At 41.2% G+C, this 24242-nt stretch overlaps 1 long non-coding RNA gene across 1 annotated transcript in view; it reads right to left on the bottom strand.

Annotated features, from left to right (window-relative positions):
• The window catches only part of LOC105740220, a 37971-nt gene that overhangs the window by 7825 nt on the left and 5904 nt on the right, over nucleotides 1–24242 (bottom strand). Inside the window, exons 3-5 of the long non-coding RNA XR_004031332.1 lie at nucleotides 12162–12245; nucleotides 6058–6159; nucleotides 2486–4069 (exon numbers count right to left, since the gene is read on the bottom strand). This is a non-coding gene — a long non-coding RNA (uncharacterized LOC105740220). The remainder of the gene's footprint in view (nucleotides 1–2485; nucleotides 4070–6057; nucleotides 6160–12161; nucleotides 12246–24242) is intronic.

Below are 24242 nucleotides of genomic sequence, written 5' to 3'. Positions count from 1 at the left end.
TAGTTAGTTGTAGAAAACTGGACTGTAAGCATCTTGAAAACTGAAGTGGTATCCTAAGTATCTTTTTATCTGCTGCAGCACGTGATGACACTTCCTTGCACATAATTAGCAGCCAATAGATACGCATGGAATAAACCAATGGTTAAATTTTAAGAAGGAAATGAATGAGTCTTTAACTCTCTGACACTGCCCTGGCGTTAACTTGGATTGGTTATATTTACTGTTTCTATCTCATAAGAATGTGGTGAGGTCACTGTGTAATAATTCCTCAAGGAACCCTGTAAGATTCAGGGATCAAAAAGAGAGGGGGATGTAAGGGGAATCCACTGAAAATTTCTGATTGGAACTCTACAGTGTGATCTTATGCTACAAAAAGATTGAAACTTTGATTTTTTAAAGTTAGTTCTTGTCTTGTTAATTCAATAAGAAGCTGAATTAACTAACTCTCCAGTTTCAAGTATACAGCTTAGAGCAGTGGGTCTCAACCTTGGCTGCATATTAGAAGCATCTGGGGAGCTTTTAAAACTTACTGGTGCCCACACTCCACCCCCAGCCATTTTGATTCCATTTGTCTGGGGTTCAGTGCTGGCACTGGTATGTTTTGAAAGCTCCCAAGGTGATGCTAATGTGCAGTCACCTCTGCTAGATGAATGGTTCCTCACACAGACTCAGCCTCACAGCCTGTGATAAATACACAAGCAAATTTACTGCCACCTCCTCTCCCTCCAGAGACCCAGTGTGAAATGAAAGAGAAAATTCCTAGTCAAAGAGGATAATTTGTTTTGTACCACTCCTGGCAGAGTACGGCATGTGTGTGTGTGTGCACCACAGAGGAGAGGTGTGGGTCTTTGCAGCAGCTACAGGTTCTCAGAGAGCAGGGCCCTTCCTCTTAGCTGCAGGAGGGTTAGGTCAGAAGCTGCCAGGCAGGAAAGGTAGTCACATTAGGTTCATGTGAATCCTGTTGCTTCAGACTGTCCCAGTGACAGGCCATCATGCCTCTTAATCACATGGGAAATGACTAGGAGGGTAGGGGGAGGAGGTTCTCAGCAAAAATAACCATCAAACCTTTTAAAACACAGATGCTAAAGATAGCCACATACTACTTGTATTTCAAACATAAAGTTGGGGCCTGTTGCATGGAAGGGTAGACATGAGTAGATGTGTCAGTCAAGTTTCTATGTAACAACCAAAGTACGCCAGGGCTCCCCAGCCTTTCCTTTTCAGGGCAGTAATGGAAAATAGTACAGTTTTCCATATGTTGGGTAAACTAAAGGCAATGGTGAGAGGGCAGCTGTGTTGAACTTAGTGAAAAAAAAAATCATTTCTTTATGTTATATGATTAAAAGAAAACTAAAATGTTAAGTATACAGGAAAGTATTAAATGCTGAGTTTAAAATTTCCAAATAAAATGTGATCAAAATTTTAATGAGAAAATGAACATTTTTTTAGAATAATTCTTTTTCTTCTGAACCCCAGTGGGTTTTTATACCCTTCAGTTGTATCATTGGTCCCTGCTGGGCTGATTGTTCCCTTATCCCACTCTCATTATCACTGCCCTGCCCCTCCCAAAGGGCAACCACTCTATTCTATTTCATGTGTATTTCTTATTTGTCTGTGCTCTTATGAAATGTGCTTTGTTGCTTTGTATGATGTACTTTTAATTTGTGTAGACAGCATTGTGTTCTATACCTCATTTTATTCCTTTGCTTTGTTTTCAGCACAATCCAAAGTGTTCTGTGTATTTTTCATCCTCTGCTTCCCATTGCTGCATGGCGCTCCATGGAGTGCAGGCACATGGTTCACCTACCCATACGCAGGCTGCTTTCAATACTTTGTCACCACGAACATCATTCATTTTCTGCAACTGAAGGAAACCGCTTTCCTGTCCTCAACTGGAATTCAGATCATTTGCTCCTTTAAGTTATACTTCTTTAAGTCTAACAACTAGCTATTCCTATTGTGGAATGCAAATGTTAAATCATAATGCAAAGGGATTTCCAGTTCAATTAAACTTTTTCTTTGTTTTTAGAGACAGGGTCCTGCTGTGTTGCCCAGGCTGGAGTGCAGTGGCTATTCACAGGCATGATCATAACATACTACAGCCTTGAACTCCTGGGCTCAAGCAATCCTCCAGCCTCAGCCTCCTAAGTAGCTGGGACTACAGGTGTGAATCACTGCACCTGGCTAAAACTGAACTTTTTTATATCAAGTATTCAGAAATAATAATTTTTTCCTCAAGCATATCACCATTATACTTGTAAGTCCATTGTTTTGAATAATTCCATTCAAAGATTCAAATCATAACCCCAGTAAGTGTCTCCAGTGAACTTTGTCGTGCCCCATTTCCCCAGGTTGAAGTTTTGCTGTGCTTCCTTAAATTTTGTCAGTATACAATAACATATTTTCACACAGCTCTTATAATTTTCATGTCCCAAGTAAAAGTTACCACTATAAACATCTTTTGCAGTTGTCATGTGTTGCTTACCTGTCTTTTCTCTCCAGTAACAGACCTGACCTGTTGCAGGTGGGGAGTCTGCCACTGAGAACAGCAAGAGGTAGCTGGTTTCTTCTCCCTTTCTGCAGTCTGGCTGCTACCCTTCCTCCCATCTTGCAGAAGATGGTTTCTGAACCTTCCCTGGGATGGCAAATTAGGAGTGAGGAAAGGAGAGGCACAACATTTTTGCTACTGCCAGAGTTGCATTACTCTCTTTGGATGTAGCAGGTTTAAAACTGGGGTTTTCTCATCTGTGGTATCGTTGTTGTAGGTAATACACTCTCCTCCTGCTCAAAATTAAGATCTTGCCTCAGCCCCTGAGGAACCGGCAGTTCATTTGCAGATTCTTTTCACTGATAGCCTTTTGTCCCTCTGGGCAGTCTTTCGGTGGACCTAAGTCACCCCCTGGTTCGTTCTTGCATAAGATCTGCACCTGGTCCTTGGGCTCCATCCATGCATGTTTTTAGGCCCTCCCAGCATAGCAGAAATCTCTCCTTGGCCAGCTCTGAAGAGCAGCTGACCAGCTCAGTTCCCATCTCTCCCGATCCCTGGTCAAGAGGCAGAGGCCAGTCCTCTGTGAGTCCTCTGTGTCTCCCATACCATAAGAGAACACACATCCCATCACACATTATCATTAAAACTCCATTCCCGGGACTTCAGGAGAGTTTAGACAGTTTCATCCTCCAGCATTTCCACACACAGAGAGAGTGAGGCTCACAAAACATCAGCAGTTCTCTCCAAAAGCACCCTCCAAGTCTCCTTCGGTCTCCACTGACACAGGTGAGCGGTGGGACATCATCTCATTGGCTCTCTGCCCCTCCTTTCTGCATGTCCTGCACAGCTGTGGTCCTCACACTTCACTCTGGCATTGCGTGTCCAGGTTCTTAGGGTCTCAGCTGAAGGTTTCTTGCAACATTCTGGTGCATGTACATTATGATGCCCTGGCTGAGGCGGGCTGATGGCTTTTGATGAAAACAACAGAAGTTGACAGGAAAACAAAAGCATGCACACTGTGTAAAAACTTGTGGTCCAGCTGGTCCATGACTCTGCAGCTAGCATGGTTCCCTCCTGCAAAGTATACCTGCTCTCTTTGAAACCGACATTAAAAATCAGAAAATCCCAGCTTCTCTTAGTAGCCATATTCAGTGGTTTCTTCTCAGATTAATGCATTCTTTTTGAGGCCTATTTTTTTTTGAGTTTTCCGGAAGGAAGAAAGGGCCAGGGCAGGGGATTGTTACTGGAAAAAGGGTCTTGTCCCAGATGCCAAGAGTGGGTTCTTGGATCTCTCACGGGAAAGAATTCAGGGTCTTTATTTATTTAGCATCATTAACTTACTCCCTCAACCTTAAATATCTTGTGACCAGGACTGCCCAATCCCCTGGGAATATAACCCAGCAGGTTTGGCTTTAACCGGCCTCTATTCAGGATAGGGGCACTCTGGTTAGGATGACTCTGACAGATTCACTGCAGCACCAGCCGAGGGCTCCTCCAGAGCTAAGAGCAGGAGAAGCAAGGCCACCCCAATACACAGGAACCACCACACTTGAATGGGCAACAGCAAGATTCCAGCAGGAACTATGAGATCCAAAACATCCAGTTATTAGGGGGTGTTACCACAGGAAGGCGCTGAAGTCAGCACAAAGCAGAGGACTTGCAACCAAGGACTTAAAATTTCTTTAAAAACAAACAAAGAGTTGTTTGTCTGCTTGTTGGCAATTTTTGAAAGTTTTTATTTGTGCTAATTATCTGGACATGAAAAATATTATAAGGAAATTAACCTTGGTACATTTTCACATATTTTGATGAGTCTCTTAGTTGTACCTGTGTCTAATACTGGTCAATGGCATTTCTCTAAAGACTTTTTATTTGGTGAGTAAACCAAGATGAAAATTCTAAGCCCCCCAACTGACTGAATGGACCCCCCCAGCCAAGAGGATTCCAAAGAAACCTGAAAAACCAGTTCCTGCCATGGTGAGAAGTGGGGTCAGACATGCCTCATTATACCCACTCCTTTTTAGAGTTTAGATACAACTGACCAGCATTCACACTAAAACAGAGATCCTAAGACTCACCGAACAGACTCTCTGTAGCAATCAGACACCAATGTCAACCTGACTCAGCTACAATATCACATGACATATAACAGGCCCTGAATGAAATCAAACTAATTTACCCCCAAAATATGTTTCTTTGACACATTCTGAAATGGCCTTGAAAAGCTGTCTCTTGTAGGGGAAATTTACATTCTATAGAGAATTCCCTTCCCTTTCCAGGTCTTTTCCTGAGCCAGGGGCAATTTAACTGAGTCTGACACGTTTTAAGGTATGTTAAGAGACATTTACCATCTGTTCTCTCTGAAGCCTTCTACCTGAACCTTAACTTCCACAACTCCTCCACCCCTACCGCCACCCCAACACTTACCTTAATTCAAGCTGATGTCAACTTTTCAGGTAGAGCTTAACTCTTTCAATCAACTGCCAACCAGGAAAGCTTTGAATCCACCTGTGACCTGGAAGCCCCTTCCCACCTGCTTCAAGATGTCCTGCCTTTTTTGGCTGAATCAATGTATATCTTAAATGTATCGATCTGTGTCACTGCCTGTCACTACTGTCTCCCTAAAATGTATAAAATCAAGCTATAACCCAGTCACCTTGGGCACATGTTCTCAGGACCTCCTGAGGCTGTGTAACTGGCCATGGCCCTCAACTTTGGCAAAATAAACCTCTAAATCAGTTTAGACCTGTCTCATACTTTTTGGTTTACAGGTATCATGATTATTAATTTTCTTTCACAAAATTGCCAGCAATATTATTCAAAGTGGCATTTTTTGGTTACTACCTTTGAGAGCTTTTTGACTCCTTCAATTAACCTTCTCTGTAGATCATGTTATTTCAAACTGAGAAAGTTCTCCCTTTATGGGCCCTGAGATACCTGGAGAACATGAGGCAAATTCTGTAAATGGTGGGTGTTTTAAATTCTACTTTCTTTGGTATTAAACGTGTAAATATTTCAGTCCCAATATATTCCCAGTTACTGCCTTCTGCCCCTGCCCCTCATCTCTCAGGCTTGTCCTTGCTATGAGCTTTGGAGCAGGTGGACTGATCTCACCATGCCCTTCGCATGTCACTGTGATGTGGCCCAGGGCCCAGGCCTCTCCTGGACTCTGACCTGCATGCTTCCCCACACATCCTTTTATCTGACTTTATTTCTCCCTCTTTTAAGCTCTGGAAACCTTTCTCAAGTACCCTTGAGAATAGTGTTGTCCAAAGGAAACAGAATGACAGTCATATACATAATTTCAAATTATCCAGTAACCACATTTAAAAAGTAAAAAGAAACAGATAAAATTGCCTTAAATATATTTTAATTAAATATATTAAGAAATTATTATTTCAATATATAACCTGGCTGAGTACAGTGGCTCACATCTATAACCCTAGCACTTTAGGAGACTGAGGCAGGAGGATTACTTGAGCCCAAGAGTTCAATACCAGCCTGGGCAACAAAGTTAGATCTCGTCTCTACAAAAAATAAAAAAATTAGCCGGGAGTGGTGGCACCCACCTGTGGTCCTAGCTACTTGGGAGGCTGAGGCAGGAGGATCCCTTGAGCCCAGGAATTTGAGGTTGCAGTGAGCCACGACTGCGCCACTGCACTCCAGCCAGCCTGTGCAACAGAGCGAGACGCTGTCTCAATAACAATAATTTCTATGGGTGGACTGAATGTTTATATCACCCCCAAATTCATAAGATCAAATCCTAACCCCCAATGTGATGGTCTATGGAGGTGGGGCCTTTGGGAGATTAGGTCATGAGAGTAGAAGCCTCATGAGTAGGATTAATGCCTTTGTGAAAGGGACCCTAGAGAATTATCTGGCTGCCATTCCACCATGTAAGGAGACAACTGGAAATCAGCAGTCTGCAACTTGGAAGAGGCTTCTTATCAGATCCCATGAGGCTGACTCCTTGAAACTGGACTTCCAGCCTCCAAAGCTGTGAGAAAAAACATGTGTTGTTTAAGCCACCCAGTCTATGGCAATTTGTTACAGCAGCCTCAACTAAGTTGAGTGCAGTGGCTGAGTGCAGTGGCATGATCATATCTCACTGCAGTCTCAATTTCCTGAGTTCAAGTGACCCTCCTGCCTCAGCCTCCTGAGTAGTGGGACCACAGGTATGCATCACCATGGCCAGCTAATTTTTTTGATTTTTAGTAGAGATGGGGTATTGCTGTGTTGCTCAGGCTGGTCTCAAACTCCAGAGCTCAAGTGATCCTCCCACCTTGGCCTCCCAAAGTGCTGGGATTACAGGCCTGAGACACTGCACTCACCCAAGAAATTATTAATGAGACATTTTATATTCTTTTATTGTCCTGAAAATCCAGTGTGCATTTTAGACTTCTGGCATATCCCAATTCAAATGAGCCACATTTTCAGTGCTCAGCAGCCACATGTGCTGGTAGTTCCCACATGGGACCTTGGTGCTCTAAGTGTAGTCCAAAGACCAGCAGCAGCAGCACCTGGGACCTTGTTAGAAATGCAGAGACACTGTATCTCAGAACTTAAAGTAAAATAATAATAATTAAAAAAAAGAAATGCAGAGACCTGGGCTCCACCCAAGACCTGCTAAATCAGAATCTGCATTTTAACAAGACTACCCAGGCGACATGGCTGCACATTAAAGTTTGAGACACTCTGGTCTGGAAGACACAGTCAGTCCTCAGCAGAATCCCCCACATCCTCCACTTTTTCCTGAACATCCCCATCACCTGCCTGGTCTTGCTGAAACCTGGCTCTGACCTGGGGCACTCCTGCCCCTGTAGTTCTCTCCAGTGGTGCCTGTTTCCCTCTTCGTCCCCCCTCCCAAGGCCCTCCTGGCTCTGTGTCCCATGCCAGCAGGTCGTACCACCCACTTGCTCTTGTGGTTGCTATCCTTGACTGCCCCTAGTTGCTGCTTGGCACTTCCAGTTCCTTCTCACTCCAACACGAGTTAGTGCTTTCAGCATCTGGTGATCCATCCATTGTCCTGGCCCCCTCAGTTCTCTCCTCACCTCCAAAAAGCTTGACTTCCACGATTATACCTTAGACCTTTCCATTACGGAAAACACACACACACACACACACACACACACACACACACACACACACACACCTCTGCATCCTTGCCATAAGCTCAGTTTCAAGTAACCACTCTCCAGCCACTATTTCCTATTTTCTTCCTCACTCCCTCGAGCACCTTGATGGTCTTTCTACCATTGCAGGACCCACAACACATTGATCCATCCTCCATCTCACTGTCCCTCACCCCTCATCTCCTTATTTCTCTCCTTGCCACGGTTATTCCATGCCTCATCCATACAAGCAATCTCATCCATACACCCCCTCCTCTCTCTTTTGGTCATACATCCTCACCAAAGTTACAGTCTTGGTTAAATTCGACTCTCTGCCTTCACCATGCAGTTGTACATAACCCAAGAAAAACTCATAACTATTACTTTAAGTATAAGATGATTAACCAAGTTAAACTTGAGTGTTGCCAGGCCATTTCCCTAGTCTGTTCTCTCTTCTACTCTCCTAGATGACTCTCATTCCCCTTCCTTAAACTCTCAACACCCCTCCCCCATCCTCACTCTTGGAACCAATGTGGTGGTTAATGTTAGGTGTTCACCTGATGGGGCTTAGGTTGGGGTTTCACCATGTTGACCAGGCTGGTCTCAAACTCCTGACCTTAAATGATCCACCCACCTCGGCCTCCCAAAGTTTTTGATCTTGAAATTTGTGATGAGCATGGAGTTAGAGTGAAAGAGGTAAGGGCCGCTTTGAGTTTTACCTAGTTCCATTTCCTATTTTCCCACTGCCCCTCCAAGGGACAGAGTGGTCACGCATACCATCGATGATCTGTAGTGGTTCATATTATACACTTCCTTAGTAGCTCACTCTAGCAGCTCACTCAGCATTAACAAGTAGTTATCACAGTGCCTGGTGTGCAGTGGACACTAATAAATATTTGCTGAGTGAAGGCTGAATAAATAAAATGTTCAATCAAAATGTAAATTTGTCTCTTTTGTCTTCCTTGAACTTTAGCAAAAAGGAAACTGCTCAGCATTTTTCTCAAAGCCCTTGATTAGACTTGAAGAGAACATTAACAAAGGCTTTTCTCTTGACGAAATGACTTCTTAAAATTTTTAATAGAAGCACTTGTTTTTGTTTTTCATTTTTATAGGAATTCTGGTGACTAGTCTGTATTTTATGCAAGGAGGAATACTGAATACAATAAGCTGTAAAAGGCTTCCAGGAATATAGAGTGAGGAAGAAGGAAAAACATTCCTGACCTTGAATGTCATCATCTAAATTGATTAATTTTTAAGCTACCCCCATAAAATAAAACTAATAGAAGAACAGAATTATCTGTTTCTCATCAAGATTCAATTCAGTAGGCATTTGCTGAATATCTTTGCAATGTGTCTGGGTGCGTTCAAAGAAGTAAAATGTACAGCTCGTAACTTCAGAGATGCTCTGTTTTTTCAACAGTGTGAATTAAGATGCCTTTTTTTTTTGATTTGGCATAACCCAAGAAGGCTTTTTAAAGGAAACACTAATTTCTAGTGTTTACTTGCCTTAGAACTTTGAATTAAGAAGCAGAGAAAGGCAGTTAGGGAGGTGTGAAATGTTTTAACTGACCAAGAATTTCCTTTCTCTTTGAATGCTCTCTTTCCATTTTGCCATTTCACATTTTAAAATTTTTTATAAATACTATCAAAGGTTTATGTTGGATTCCAAAGAAGTTAATAGAAACTTTGCATATATAAATGGAATTCCCAGCATAGTTGAATGGAATGTATACTATTGTGAGTAAATGCTTTATAATTTTTTCCTTTTACTTATTCTCATTGCCATTATATGAATTCGATTTTATGACATTTTATAAATTCACCATTTATGTGATTTTTTTTTGGCAGGGATTTTTAAAAAGATAGGCAGCAGCTTTTTATAAGTTGCAAAAACCATTCTTAGATGCCACATTTAACCAGGAACACTTAAAAAACAAAAAGCATTTTAAAAATACCCATTTTTAATATTTTAGATGAGATTTATTTTTAGTTAACTCAGCAATACTGTTTATTTGGAATCCTGTTACTTAAATGTACAAGCTTTTGCCCTGAGATGAGCTTTATGGATTTTCTCAGGATTGACTTGGAAGATATATAATAAGTATTAAGGGAAAGTTTCAGTAACATTCTTAGTTAAGGATATCAATGAACAGTGGTAATAATGTTTGGTCCAATTTATGCCTTGATTGGTTTAAATTCCTGATAATTAAAATGAGAAGGGAAACTTGGCTTAATTAGGAGGTATACCATATTTTTTTAATGATCATAGATTTCACTATTGGAAGGGAACAAAAACGATAATTTTCTCCAGCACCCTAAGACCTTGCTCCCTGGGGGCCAGGGCTGTGTCTTAGTCTCTAGAGTTTGCTGAGTTTCTGGAATGTGTGCTCAGGAAATAGAGGGAGAGAGGGGAGGTATATCTGCCCCATTTAATTGTGAAGCAATGGAGGACAAAGAAGTTTCCTGAGATTACATAACCATCAAGTGTGACAATCCCAGATTTTCTGCATCCTCTTTTGTGACATGACAAGAAACAGATATCTGGTCTCTGCTCCTGATTCCTGACACAGAGTTCCAAAAACCTTTGTAACTGCCTGAATGATAGGAATGCTAGGAACATCTTTTTGTTATAATATTTGGTCTTAGTCCCCAGTTTCTAACACAAGAGCTTCTAAGACCCTTGGAATCTCTGGAGTGATGAGTGTCCTTCTCTAATGAAATGACTGGGTATTGGGGGCCCTAGATAGCTTCAGGATGGGGATTGGGGAATGCAGACCAAGGCATGATCAGAGGGATGGACTTCCAGCCTCCCCAACCTTCAGGGAGGGCAGAGGGGCTGGAGATTGAGTTAATCACCAATGGCTCATGCCCAAATAATAAAGTCTGAATAAAATCTATTAAATTTCTTATTCCTCTGCCCCTCACAACTCATCGTCTTATCACTACCATGCACATCCCTTTGCCATCCTGAGATTCTTTTCCTTCTGGTTTTAAAGCCTAGCTAAAGTGACGTCTGACAGCATGGGATACTGAAAGAGAAAGATCAGGACTTCTATTATCCTCCTGACACAGCCTATCCTCCTGTAGGCTGTGTCCTGTACTGTCTTGCGGGAAAGAAGTTGGCTTATAGCAGGATGAGTCAGAAATCGGGGACTGTTTCCTAACACTAGGTAGTCCCTATGCTTTCTCCTTCTCAGATGTGGTTTTGTTCACCATTAGGTTGAGTGTTCAGGAAATACCTAGTTCCATCAGTCCTAGTTTCCATTCATGGGGATGGGTGACTCCTGAACATTCATTCATAGGATGGTCCTACCTAGGCTCTACCCATGTTCATACAGGTATAAGAGCCAGACCCCAGCAGCAGATGAAAACTCTATGATGTGTATCTCTTATGCACTGGTATCATGCATGAGTGGAGGTGCTGGCCATTTGGGCTCTACCCATCCACATAAGGATTTCTAGAATCCAAGTCTACCCATCTGAAGGCGCTCATACCATTCTAGAGCCTTCGTGTCTCCCCAAGGCACATTGTTTCCTTAATCACTAGTGGGGAATCTGTCCCTTTGTTCTGCCTGCATATAGTCAGCTTGTCATAAGAATACTAGAATGGCAGGGATTTCTACCCTATGGGCTTCTTTACATGACTGGCGTGCTCTGTTTACCATTGTGGTAGTCAAAAAAGCTCGCTGTCTGAAAACGGCCTTAATATGCTAGGTCTTTGCCTAACATTAGCATTCAAGGCCTAATGGGGTTTGTCTTAATCTGCTTTGGCTGCTATGACTATGTACCACAGACTGGATGGCTTCAATAACAGGATTTATTTTCTCACAGTTCTGGAGGAAAGAGGTCCAAGATTAAGGTGTTGGAAAATTTGGTTTCTGGTGAGGCCTTACTTTCTGGCTTGCAGGTGGCTGCCTTTTCCTTGTGTCCTCACATGGAGTCTCTGTTCCCTCCCCTTCAGCCTGAATGTGACTTTGTAACTGCCTTGACTAACAGAGTACAGCTGAAGGCAATACAACATTTTTGTAGCTCTCTCTCAGGATACTTGGCCTTGGGAACCAGCCATCCTGCTGTGAGAATGCCTAGCTCTGAGCTGTGGCTGAGCTCCCATGCAGAGGCAGTGAGTACGGACTTGCCAACTGTGTGTTAGCCAGCTTGGAGGTGGACCTTCCAGCCACTGAATGTCCCTGTGAGGCAGAGATGAGCCTTCCCTGCAGAGCCCTGCCCAGATTGCAATTCACAGGCAACATAAATGACCATTGTTGTTTAAATCACCAAGTTTTGGGGTGGTTTACTAAGCAATAATAGGCACCAGGAACAATTGGGGATAAGCCTTTTCTCTTGTTGCTTCCTTGTAATATAATTTTTAACTCCTCAGAACATAAAAGAGATTTCTCCAGACTTTTGTTAAGCTTTTAGAAATAAAACTGGTTCAAAAGGAATGACTGAATATATGCATCTACATCTTTTTTATTCCAATATCCAGTGAAATGATAGAAGAGATTTCATATTTAAAAAATCCAGCAAACTAAATCTGACACTGTATAAAATGAAATATATACCATGATCAACAGGGGTTTATCCCACATGCATAAGGCTGGCTCAACATTCAAAAATCAATTAATGTAGTCCATCACATCAACAGGCTAAAAAAGAAAAATCATATGATCTTATCGATATACGCAGAAAAGACATTTGACAAAATCCAATGCCTGTTTATGATAAAAACACTCAGCCTACTAAGAATAGAGGGGAGCTTCCTAAACCTGATAAATGATATATATATTTAAAGCCCTATGGTTAATACCATGCTTAATAGTGAGAAATTAGAAGCATTCTGGCTAAGATTAGCAACAAGACAAGGGTGACCCCTCTTGCCACTCTTTTTCAACATCATACTAGCAGTCCTAGCTAGTACAGTTGGACAAAAAAAGGAAATAAAATGTATGCTGATTGGGAAGAAAGAAATAAAACTGTCTTTGTTCATAGATGACACAATCATCTACATAGACAATTCAGAAGAATCTCCAAAAACCTCCTGGCCCTTATAAGTAATTATGGCAAGGTTGCAGGATGTAAGGTTAATTTATAAAAATCTATCCCTTTCATAAAAATGAACAATAAACAAATAAATTACAAACACAATACCATTTACATTAGCAACCCCAAAGTTATATATTTAGGTATAAATCTAACAAAATATGTGCATGATATACATAAGAAAATCTACAAACTGTGATAATAGAAATCAAAGAAGAACTAAATAAAATGGAGAGATATTTTATGTTCATGGGTGGGAAGACAATATTGTCAAGATATCAGTTCTTCCCAACTTGATCTCATTTTGGGGTGGTTTATTAAGCACTATGTAATAGGAACTCAATAGGGACTCAATGCAATCTCAATCAAAATTTCAGCAAGTTATTTTGTGGATATTGACAAACTGATTATTGAATTTATATGGAGAGATTAAAGACCTAGAATAGCCAAATCAATATTGAAAGAGAAAAACAGGGTTGTGGACTGACACTACTCAACTTCAAGACTTGCTATAAAGCTTCAGTAATCAAGATGGTGTGATATTAGCAAAAGAAGGGACAAATAGATCAGGGGAACAGAATAGAGAGCCCAGGAATAGAACCACGTAACAACTGACCTTTGAAAAAGAAGCAAAGAAAACTCAGTGGAGAAACGTCAGTCTTTTCCTCAAATGTGTTGAAACAACCGGCCATCCACATGCCAAAAACAAAAACAAAAACAAAACAAAACCTGAATCTAGACACACAGAAATTACATCTTTCACAAACGTTAACTCAAATGGATCATAGACCTAAATGTTAAGTGCAAAATTATAAGACTCCCAGAAGATAACATAAGAGAAAATCTAGATATCCTTGGATATGGTGATTGTTTTTAAAATACAGTAACAAAGATAAAATTGATAAGCAAAGCTCCATTAAAATTAAAAATTGCTCTATGAAAGGACTCTCAAGAGAATGTAAAGACAAGTCACAGACGGGGAGAAAATATTTGCAAAATACATATCTGACAAAGGATTGTTATCCAAAATATGCAAAGAACTCTCAAAACTCAACAATAAGGAAAGGAATAACTCAATTTAAAAAATGGGCAAAAGACCTGAATAAATATCTCACCAAATAAAAGTATATAGATGGCAAATAAGCACATGAAAAGATGCTCAACATCATATGTCATTAGAGAATTGTAAATTAAAATGACACTAAGACACAACTACACATCTATTAGAACGGCCAAAATCCAGAACACCTGATGCCGACAAAGATGTGGAACAGCAGGAATTTTCATTCACTGATGGTGGGAATGCAAAATGGTCCAGACACTTTGGAAGATAGTTCGGCAGTTTCTTACAAAACTAAACATACTCTTACCACATAATCCAGCTATCACACACCTTACTATTTACCCAAATGTGTTAAAAATTTTGTCCACAAAAAAACTTGCGCAAAGATGTTTGTAACGACATTATTACTAATTGCCCACACTTGGAAGCAACCAAGACCTCCTTCAGTAGGTGAATGACTAAGCAAACTCTGGTAGATCCAGACAATGGAATATTATTCCGTGATAAAAAAAAAAATCTATCATGCCAAGAAAAGATATGGAGGAAACTTAAATGCATATTAGTAAGTGAAAGAAACCAATCTGAAAAGGCCATATACAGTATGATTCCAACAACATTACCCTTGGAAAAGGCAAAACTATGAAGACAGTAAAAAGATCAGTGGTTGTCAGGGGTTGCCAGGGGAGAGGGATGAATAGGCAGAGCACAGAGGGCAGTAGGACTATCCCGTATGATACTATTATATAATGGTAATTACATGCCATTATACATTTGTCCATATCCATAGGATGTACAACACTTGTTGAGCCCTAATATAAACTGTGGAGTTTGGGTAATAATGTGTCAGTGTAGGTTCATTGATTATAACAAATGTACTACTCTGGTGCGAGATGTTGATAGTGGAGAAGGTTTTGGGTATGTGACAGAAGGGGGATACGGGAACTCTCTGTATCTTCTGTTCAATTTTGCTATAAATCTAAAACTGCTATAAAACAAAGTCGATTTTAAAATATATATAATCTTTATATAATTAAATATATATAATGTTAAATGTCCATAAAAGCACTAGAAAGCCAAGAGAGACAGAACTAGCTTATCAGAAAAGAGAGGACTTTCAGGAAGACATAAAGAATTGATTATGGTGAAATCCAGTAGTGTGAAAAAAAAAAACAAGATACAGAAATAATGGTTTCTATATCTCGGTTTCTTATTTTTTCAGCAATAACTATAAAAGGAAATATCAAGAAAAATAGATTCCCACTCACAATTGCAACATAAATTATAAAACCTTGGCTGAAATGTAATAAGGAAAACATAAGAGCTAAGTGACAAAACTTTAAAACTTTAAGTCTTAAATTGGTAGAAAATAATTCTATACATATTAAGATAAAATATAGGTATTTTATATTAATCTGTAAATATAATATTAGTCCTACTGCAAAGAAAAAATCCTAGTGGAAAGAATTTGATAATCCTGATATTTTCTAGGAAGAGAAAATGTGTAAGAATAGAACATAGCTCGGCACAGTGGATTACGCCTGTAATTCCAGCACTTTGGAAGGCTGAGATGGGCGAATCACTTGAGGTCAGGAGTTTGAAACCAGCCTGGCCAACATGGTAAAACCCCGTCTCTACTAAAAATACAAAAAAATTAGCCAGGTTTGGTGGCATGCGCCTGTAATCACAGCTACTTGGGAGGCTGAGACAGGAGAACTACTCGAACCTGGGAGGTAGAAATTGCAGTGAGCCGAGATTGCACCACTGCAATCCAGCCTGGGCAACAGAGCAAGACTTTGTCGCAAAAAAAAAAAAAAAAAAAAAAAAATAGTACATAAATTTTAAAAATGAAGAATCATAAAGGGGAAATGATTAAGCTATTATATTGAAAAAGCTTGACATTGAAAGGTTAGAAAATTAAGCCAGTTAAACAAATGAGCTTCTAGTAAAATATCTATATGTAAATTCCAATTCAAGATACAATAAAGACAAAATATCAAATTAGTGGGGGGAGGATGGACTAATTAACAGGCAGCTTTGAGATCATTGATCAATGACTGCCCAGTTGAGAAAAAACATTTTATTACATTTTACATAAAAATACGTATACAGGGGCGAGTAGTGGCTTACACCTATAATCCAACACTTTGGGAGGCCAAGAGGCAGGAGGATCGCTTGAGGTCAGAAGTTTGAGACAAGCCAAAAAAGTGGCAAAAAAATCTCTACGAAAATAAATAAATAAATAAATAAAAATTAGCCAGACATGGTGGCACATGCCAGTAGTCCCAGCTACTCGGGAGGCTGAGGTGGGAGGGTCCCCCGCTTGAGCACAGAAGTTGTAGGCTGTGGTGAGCTAGGATCACACCTCTGAAGCCTGGGGCAGAGTGAGACCCTATCTCTTCAAACAAACAAACAAACCATATACAGAAGAAAATAGAAGGACAGTGTTATCATCTTGCTGTGGGGAATATCTTTCTAAGTAAGTTCCCAGAAACAAACCAAAATGAAAAGCAACTTAATGGGAGGATGTATTTGTAACATATAAAATGACACGATGTTGATATCTATCATATATAAAAAGCTTCAACAAATGTACATGATAAACAACCTCACAGAAAATGCACAAAATATATGACAAGTCAATTCAGAGAAAAGGAAACAGAAATGGTTAAGCATTTGAAGAGATGCTCAACTTCATTAATAATCAAAAACATGCAAATTAAAACAAGATACCACTTTTTAAACATCTGGTTTTAAACAATTCCGGGTTGAATATTCAGTGCTGGGAATGGTCTGTGGAATCAGGCACTTTCCTACACTGTAAGTGGAAATGTAAACTGTGATCACCTTTGTCCAAGGCAGCTTGGCACCATATATCCTGACACAACCCTGGGTCCTGTACCCAGCATATATTACATATGGGATAATCATTTGTTGACTTAGTGCAGGATTACTTTCACAAATGGAAAGAGCATGGACTTTGCTATGAGACAGAGAGGGCTTTCATTCCTGGCTTTGCCATTTATTTACTAAATAACCTTTAAGCAATTGACTGTAACTTCCCTATGTTCCAACTTCCTTATCTAAAAAAAAATGGAGATACTTCCTACCCTGTAGGCTGTGAGGAATACTGAAACAATACATGCAGTATTTCATCTAAAGGCTACCAACTTATAAGTGCTCAATGAAGAAAAGACTTTATTCTCCCCATATGATTTTCCTGACAACCCCAGAGAAATCCATTTCCTCAGAAAACTTTATCAGCTTCTTTTTACATTCTCCTTCCTCCTCATCCAACCTTCTCAGACCTGCCCTTAGGCTCTTGTCTTTTGCCAACACAGTTTATTAGACTCTTCCTACTGAGGGTGATGTTCATTACTACATCAGTCCTTCAATAGACTTGACTGCTGTGGGTGGAATTGAGTTCCCCAAAAAGATACTTAGGTCCTAACCTCTGGTATGTATAAATGTGACCTTATTTGGAAATAGGGTCTTTACAGATGTGATCAAGGTAAGATGAAGTCAGAGTGGCATAGGGTGGGCCCCTGATCTAATTCAACTGTTGTCCTTATTAAAAGATGGAAATTTTTAACACAGACACACACAGGGAGAACATCATGTAACTACAGAGGCAAAGAAGGAAGCAACGTGTCTATAAGCCAAGGAAGGCCAAGGAATGTTGGCAAGCACCAGAAGCTAGGAAGAGGCAGACACAATCCTTCCCTAGAGCCTCAGAGAGGATGTGGGCCTGTTGACACCTTAATTTCAGATTTCTAGCCTCCAGAGTGTGAGAGAATAAATTTGTTTGAAGTCATCAAGTTTGTAGTATTTTGTTATAGCAGTCCTAGGAGACTAATACACCCCTGCACAAAAGGTCAATTGACTAATTCTGTTTGGTAATAACCAGTGGAACAGATGGAGATGACACAAGGTTTTGGGTAAGTAGGGATAAATCCCCTAAAATATAAACTTGGTTTTTCCACATTAAGCTAGGGTTAGAAAAGGGAAGAATGATTATCAGTCGTGTGTGTGTGTGTCTGTGTGTGTGTGTGTGCTGCTATAACAGAATACCACAGACTAGGAAATGTTAAAGAACAGAAACTTAATTCTCATAGTTCTGGACACTGGGAAGTCCAAGATTAAGGTGCCAGCATATTTAGTCTCTGGTTCCAAGATGGTGCCTTACTGCTGCATCCTTCAGCAAGGGGGAACACTGTGTCCTCACATGGCAGAAGAGTAGAAGAGAGAGCGAGAGAGAGAAAGCCCACTTCCACAAGCCCTTTTCATGGCAGCATTAATCCATTCATGAGAGCAAAGCCCTCATGACTTACAGACCTCCCATTAGGCCCCACCTCCCAGTTCTGTTGCATGAATTTTGGAGGCATCACTTTCCAACCATAGCAATGTTTAAGGGTCAGATGGGTAAAAAAAAAATTTTTCTAAGAAACAAAACCTAAGCTTGTTCTCTCAGTCCACTTGGGCTAAGGGAGGAAAATTAAGGGTGTGGTTTTCCAAGCATTAAGCTCCAAAGGCCTCAAATTTCCCTGGCAGGGTGCCAGATGATTGTACGTTCTTAGTTGCCATTAAAGTTCTTCTACTGTGGCTCCAGGCTCCTTTCTTCTTCACTACTTGGTGGTCTACAGAGATGTAGCAATAAAAATAAATTGATCAAAATTAGTTTAGATGAGTTGGCTAAAACAAAAATTGTATTGAGTTGCAAGGAACAGAAAATCCAGTTAAGGTGGTTTAAAAAATAAGAAATGTACTGTCTCACATAGAAATCTAAAGGTAAGAAGTTTCAGGGTTGGTTACTATCGCAGCTCAATTATGTTGGGATTCTGAGTTGCTTTTGTACAATTTTTGACTTTCCCTTCATAGTCATAGGATATCCAGTATAACTCTAGGCATCATACCTACAGAACAACCCCCACAACCAGAAAGCTAAGTTTGTCTTTGCCCATCTCTTTTCAGGAAGGGAAGCCCTTCCCAGCCCAGCACACTCGGTTGTGATGAACTCTGAGCTATCAGAGATAATGGACAATGCATGCCCATGGCATGGTACACACTTTCTTGTTTTTTTTGTTGTTGTTGTTTTCTTTTTTTTTTTTTTGAGACAGAGTTTCACTCTTGTTGCCCAGGCTGGAGGGCAACGGCACTATCTCGGCTCACTGCAACCTCGGCCTCCCGGGTTCAAGCCATTCTCCTGCCTCAGCCTCCCGAGTAGCTGGGATTACAGGCACACGCCACCACACCTGGCTAATTTTGTATTTTTAGTAGAGACGGGGTTTTTCCATGTTGGTCAAGGTGGTCTCCAACTCCCAACCTCAGGTGATCCACCCGCCTCAGCCTCCCAAAGTGCTGGGATTACAGCCATGAGCCACTGTGCCCGGCCTAGGAACATACTTTCATTGTGACCATGTGATTATGCATGTTTGATGCCTGGCTTTATTATATAATGCACCAACATGGCATTAGTTGCTCAGTCAAAATTTGTACATGGAATCTGGATATAAATCTAGGTGATGCTCTTGTGGGAGGTAGTTTTAGAAACCATATATAGTAATTACGTTGCTTTTCCAAGTCGATATATTTAATAGTCTCCACAAACAGCTCCCCCCAATGAGCTGTGCCTCCTATGGTTCACACCCTAGGGGAGTCCCCACCCCTTGAATCTGGGCTGGCCTTGTGACTTGCATTTGACTAATAGAATGTGACAGAAGTCACACTGCATGACTTCTGAGCCCAGACCATCCAAAGCTTTGCAGCTTCCTCCTAGGACTGTTGTAATGTTTACTTTTGGGAAGTGAACTACCACGTGTAAGTCCCACCACTCAGACTCCCACACTGTGAGAAAGCCCAGGCCAGCCACATGGAGGGGGCTTTGTGGAGAGAAAGAAAGGCTCAGCCAGGCCCTTAAATTCTCGTCATCCCAACCCAGGAAAGGAACATGCGCATGAAGAAGCCATTTTGAACTTCTAACCCAATCAAACCTTCAGAGGATCCCAGCTCCAGATGCCATCTGACTGCAACCAGAATCACAATCCCAAGTAACAATTTCCCATCTGAGCTCAGCCAACACATGGAACCACAAGAGATAATAACATTTTTTTTCTTTAATTAAACCATCAAATTTGGGGCCTCCAAAAAGGGAATGTGATGGACAGGTCCTAGGGTCAATAATTTTCACCTCTTGCTGTTTATGTCCTCTTAACATTCCCCTCCCCTTGAGTGAGGGTGGGACTTACATTATACAAGGCTCTGTCTTAGCATACTGGACTGGGAGATTCTTTTTGCTGGCTTCATGCAGTAAGTAGCCATGTTGAGAAAGCCCACATTGTAAGGAGCCACAGGTGGTCTCTAGGACCCAAGACTGGCCTCTTCTGACAGCTACCAAAAAGCCAGGGTCCTCAGTCATACATCCACAATGGAGTGAATTCTACCACCAACCTAATGAACTTGAAGTAGGCTCTTCCCCTGTCAAGCCTCCAGATGAGAATATGGCTCATCTGACACCTTGACTGCAGTCACATGAGACCCTGAGCAGAGGACCTAGCTGAGTCATGCCCAGGCTCCTGCCCCACAAAAACTAAGATAATAAATGTGTATGATTTAAGGCTGCTATGTTTGTAGTAATTTGTTATGCAGCATAGAAAACAAATGCAAGAGGTGAGTGTATTTTGCATAAGGAAGAGCTATGAATTGAGGAGGCCCAAGGATGGCCTGAGATAGTTTTCAAAGAGGGCCTCAATCAATTCCTTTCCTCTCTGCATATTTCTGCTGCTCCTTAGATTGAGATGTGGAATCTAATTTCTTCCTGTTGAGTTGGACTGGTCTTGTGTCTTACTTTGTCTAGTAGAATGTGAGAAGAAGTGATGTTCTGAGACTTCAAGGCTAAGTCATAAGGAGTCTTATAGTTTTTTCCTCAGTCTTTTAGAACCCTATGCTTGGTAGTACTGACTCACCATGTAAGCTGTCTCCCACACTGAAGGGACCATGTGGAGAGGCCATAGAGATTCCAGGGAGAGAGAGGCCTGCCACTTAGATTCCATCTGAGCCCTGCTTTCCAGACTTCCCTGTCAAGGCACGCAACTGTGAGGGAAGACTTTATGAACTCTCCAGCCACCATCTGAATACCACTGAGTGACTCCAGTTAATGTCACAAGGAGCAGAATAACTGCTCAACAGAACCCCATCCTAATTACTCATAGAATGATGGGCTGCCATCAGGCAGGATCTGGATGGATCTCATACAGGAAAGGCTGAATGCCTTCAACACTCACCTGAGGATATCTGCTACAGGAGGTGGGCAGGAGGGACTCAATAGCAGAATAATTCCACCTATTTCATCTCAGGAGCTACGGTTGCATAACATGGCTATGCCCAAGCCCTTCTTTGACAAGGGGAATGGAACTACCATGATGGCTTTAGATGAATCAGGATTAACTCCCTGGCATTTTCACTGAACACTTTACTTGGCTGAACACTCCTTGTGTTGGGAGCCAAGCCATAGCATCTGTCATAATTATTTGAAGCTATGGCCATTTTGCCAGGATCCCAGCTGATACTGATTTTGCCACAACTATCTCCACTGCTCACTGGCTGCTGAAGGTTCCATCTTCACTAGTGCTTACTGCTTTTTGGTGAGGTTCCCAGAGGAGCAGCTTGCTTTTTTAAGACTTACTTTGCTTGAGAATATGGAACAAATTACCCCAGAGTTGCATGTCAGGGTTATTTAGTGATCCTATGTCCAATGTCAAGTCAAAAATGGGTCTTCTCACTAACAATTAGGACACAATCCAGGACAGAGCCCAGATACTCTTCAGCACTCTTCTATCCTAGGGCGAGTTTCCCAAGGCATGCCTCCTGGAGGCTGATGGAAGATCTCTCTTAGTGGGAATGAGGGGGCCATTTAAAAAAATTCATTAGGATCAAAGTTCTCTTTCCCAGAAGGTCTAGCAAATTCTCTATGGCATAGGATTCGTGATGCTTGCCTTTATAGTCCTAGCATTCCCATTATGCAGATCAGGCCCTTAGCCAACCCTTTACCAGCCATCAAAAATGACTGGAAGCCATTACTAGTTGAAGTGGACTGAGCCATGAGGAGCCTGAGATTTATGACAGCATCTTGAACATGTTAAACATATTAGTACAAAATGGTAAGGTTTCTCTGGCATTACAGTGCTTAGAATTAGCAATAAGACCAATATCTTAACCTTGAGGCAATTTTGACACATTATAAGAATCAGACTAGTAACCAGGAACTGGAAAGTTTCCATAGCAGTCAATGGTGTTTTATTACCTCATCTATTTTAAAGAACAATGTATTACTTCATCTCTAGTGTTTTATGTTATTAGAGATTCACTTTTATTGAGCAAGGCTTTAAGAAATGTCACAAAGGGAGGAGTGGGCATATGCATGTTCTCAAATCCTGAAGGAAAAATGCTGAAAATAAGGGCCATGGACGACTTAAACCTTCACATGCTTTTCCTCTCTGGGTTTGATGCTGCTAATGGAAAAGCAACGCAGTGCTCCTTGAGAGGAGGTTCTAATTAGACAGTATAGCAATGATTCCAAGGCTGTGCTCCCTGGGTTTTAGCGCATTGAGAAATTGAGATTATTAGAGTGGAAAACCTTCCCAATAAAATGTCCCCAGTGAAGTTTTCTAGCTTGAAGACTATTGGTCAAAAGAAAAAAAAAGAAAAAAGAAAAATTAAAAAACAGAGGAGTAGGCTGGGCGCGGGGGCTCATGCCTGAAACCCCAGCACTTTGGGAGGCCAAGGCGGGTGGATCACTTGAGGTCAGGAGTTCGAGACCAGCCTGGCGAACACGGTAAAACCCCATCTCTGCTAAAAATGCAAAAATTAGCCGGGCGTGGTGGCACGATTGTAATCCCAGCTACTCAGGAGGCTTAGGCAGGAGAATTGCTTGAACCCGGGAGGCGGGGGTTGCAGTGAGCTGAGATCATGCCACTGCACCCCAGGCTGGGTGACAGAGCGAGACTCCATCTCAAAAAACAAAACAACAACAACAACAAAAACCCAGAGGAGCTAGAGACAAAGTGACTTAGGCTTACATACATAGCCTGCTATAGATAAGGTATACACATGGCCCAGAACTCATACTTGTAATACTCATTTGTCTGAAGACAGCTATATGATGGGAAATTGTATGAGTGAGGATGTAAGAGAAAAAAAATAAATGTGTTCAATTATTTTGAACACATTTATTTTTCCTTTTCTAAATGCATCATTCAAAAAACTTGCTGTAGTCTGATTTCATTTGTAGGATGGTATATTCCAAAGTTGAAGTGACAGATTTCAGGAACTTTCTAGAAATTTTAGAGCTATTGGCTGTGTGTGGTGGCTCACGCCTGTAATCCCAGCACTTTGGGAGGCCAAGGTGGGTGGATCACCTGAGGTCGGGAGTTTGAGACCAGTTTGACCAACATGGAGAAACCCTGTCTATACTAAAAATACAAAAAATTAGCCGGGTGTGGTGGCACATGCCTGTAATCTCAGCTACTCAGAAGGCTGAGGCAGGAGAATGGCTTGAACCCAGGAGGCAGAGGTTGCAGTGAGCCAAGATCGTGCCATTGCACTCCAGACTGGGCAACAAGAGTGAAACTCTGTCTTACAAAAATAAAAAGAAATTTTAGAGCTATCTCATTGCCTTTTAACTCTGCTTCTAAAACCCTGCTGCTTCTGCTATGCATTCTAAGAAAGAAGATTTATGCAATGTATTTTATTCCAGTGGAAAAGCAGGGATCTAAGTTGTCTCATGTCCAACAAAGTTGGATTGTATAAGATTTTATTTAAAAATCCAGTGCCTCTATTCTGCTTATTACCCGAATTGGAAAACTGGTATAAATCTTGAAGTTCAGGGAAGGTAAAAAAAAAAAAAAAAAAAAAAGGAAATGGTCTCTACTTCTCCACTGGATGCTTTCTGTTGCCCCGACCCTTCTCTCTCATTCATTTTCACGCACTCCGGAGGTCATCTCTTTGGTCTTCCAGTCTTGGTTAAGAGCACTGGGTCTGAAGTTTGAGCCATGTCTGCCAAGGGTTAGAGGTGGACACAGAAGCCACTATAGGGATCTCAAGTAGAAAGGGACTTAATACAGGAAATTCTGTGTTTACAAAATCCTTGCAAGAAACAAATTTGGCAGTCTTAAAAAAAAAAAAAAACTAAACACGCAATGATCATAGGACCCACCAATTGCACTCTTGGGCAAAGTGAAAATGTGTGTTCACACAAAAACCTGTACGTGAATGTTCACAGCGGCTTTATTTGTAGTGGTCCCAAACTGGAAACAGCTGAGATATCCTTCAGTAAGTGAATAGTTAAACCACGATTGTACTGCCATACTATGGAATGCTACTCAACAATAAAAATTAATGAGGCCAGGTGCAGTGGCTTATGCCTGTAATCCCAGCACTTTGGGAGGCAGAGGTGGGCAGATCACTTGAGGTCAGGAGTTCGAGACCAGCCTGGCCAACATGGTGAAACATTGTCTCTACTAAAATACCAAAATTAGCTGGGTGTGGT

Source organism: Nomascus leucogenys, chromosome 8 (genome assembly GCF_006542625.1).
Source record: "Nomascus leucogenys isolate Asia chromosome 8, Asia_NLE_v1, whole genome shotgun sequence".
Lineage (NCBI taxonomy): Eukaryota > Metazoa > Chordata > Mammalia > Primates > Hylobatidae > Nomascus > Nomascus leucogenys.
This window is presented reverse-complemented; position numbering and strand designations above follow the sequence as displayed.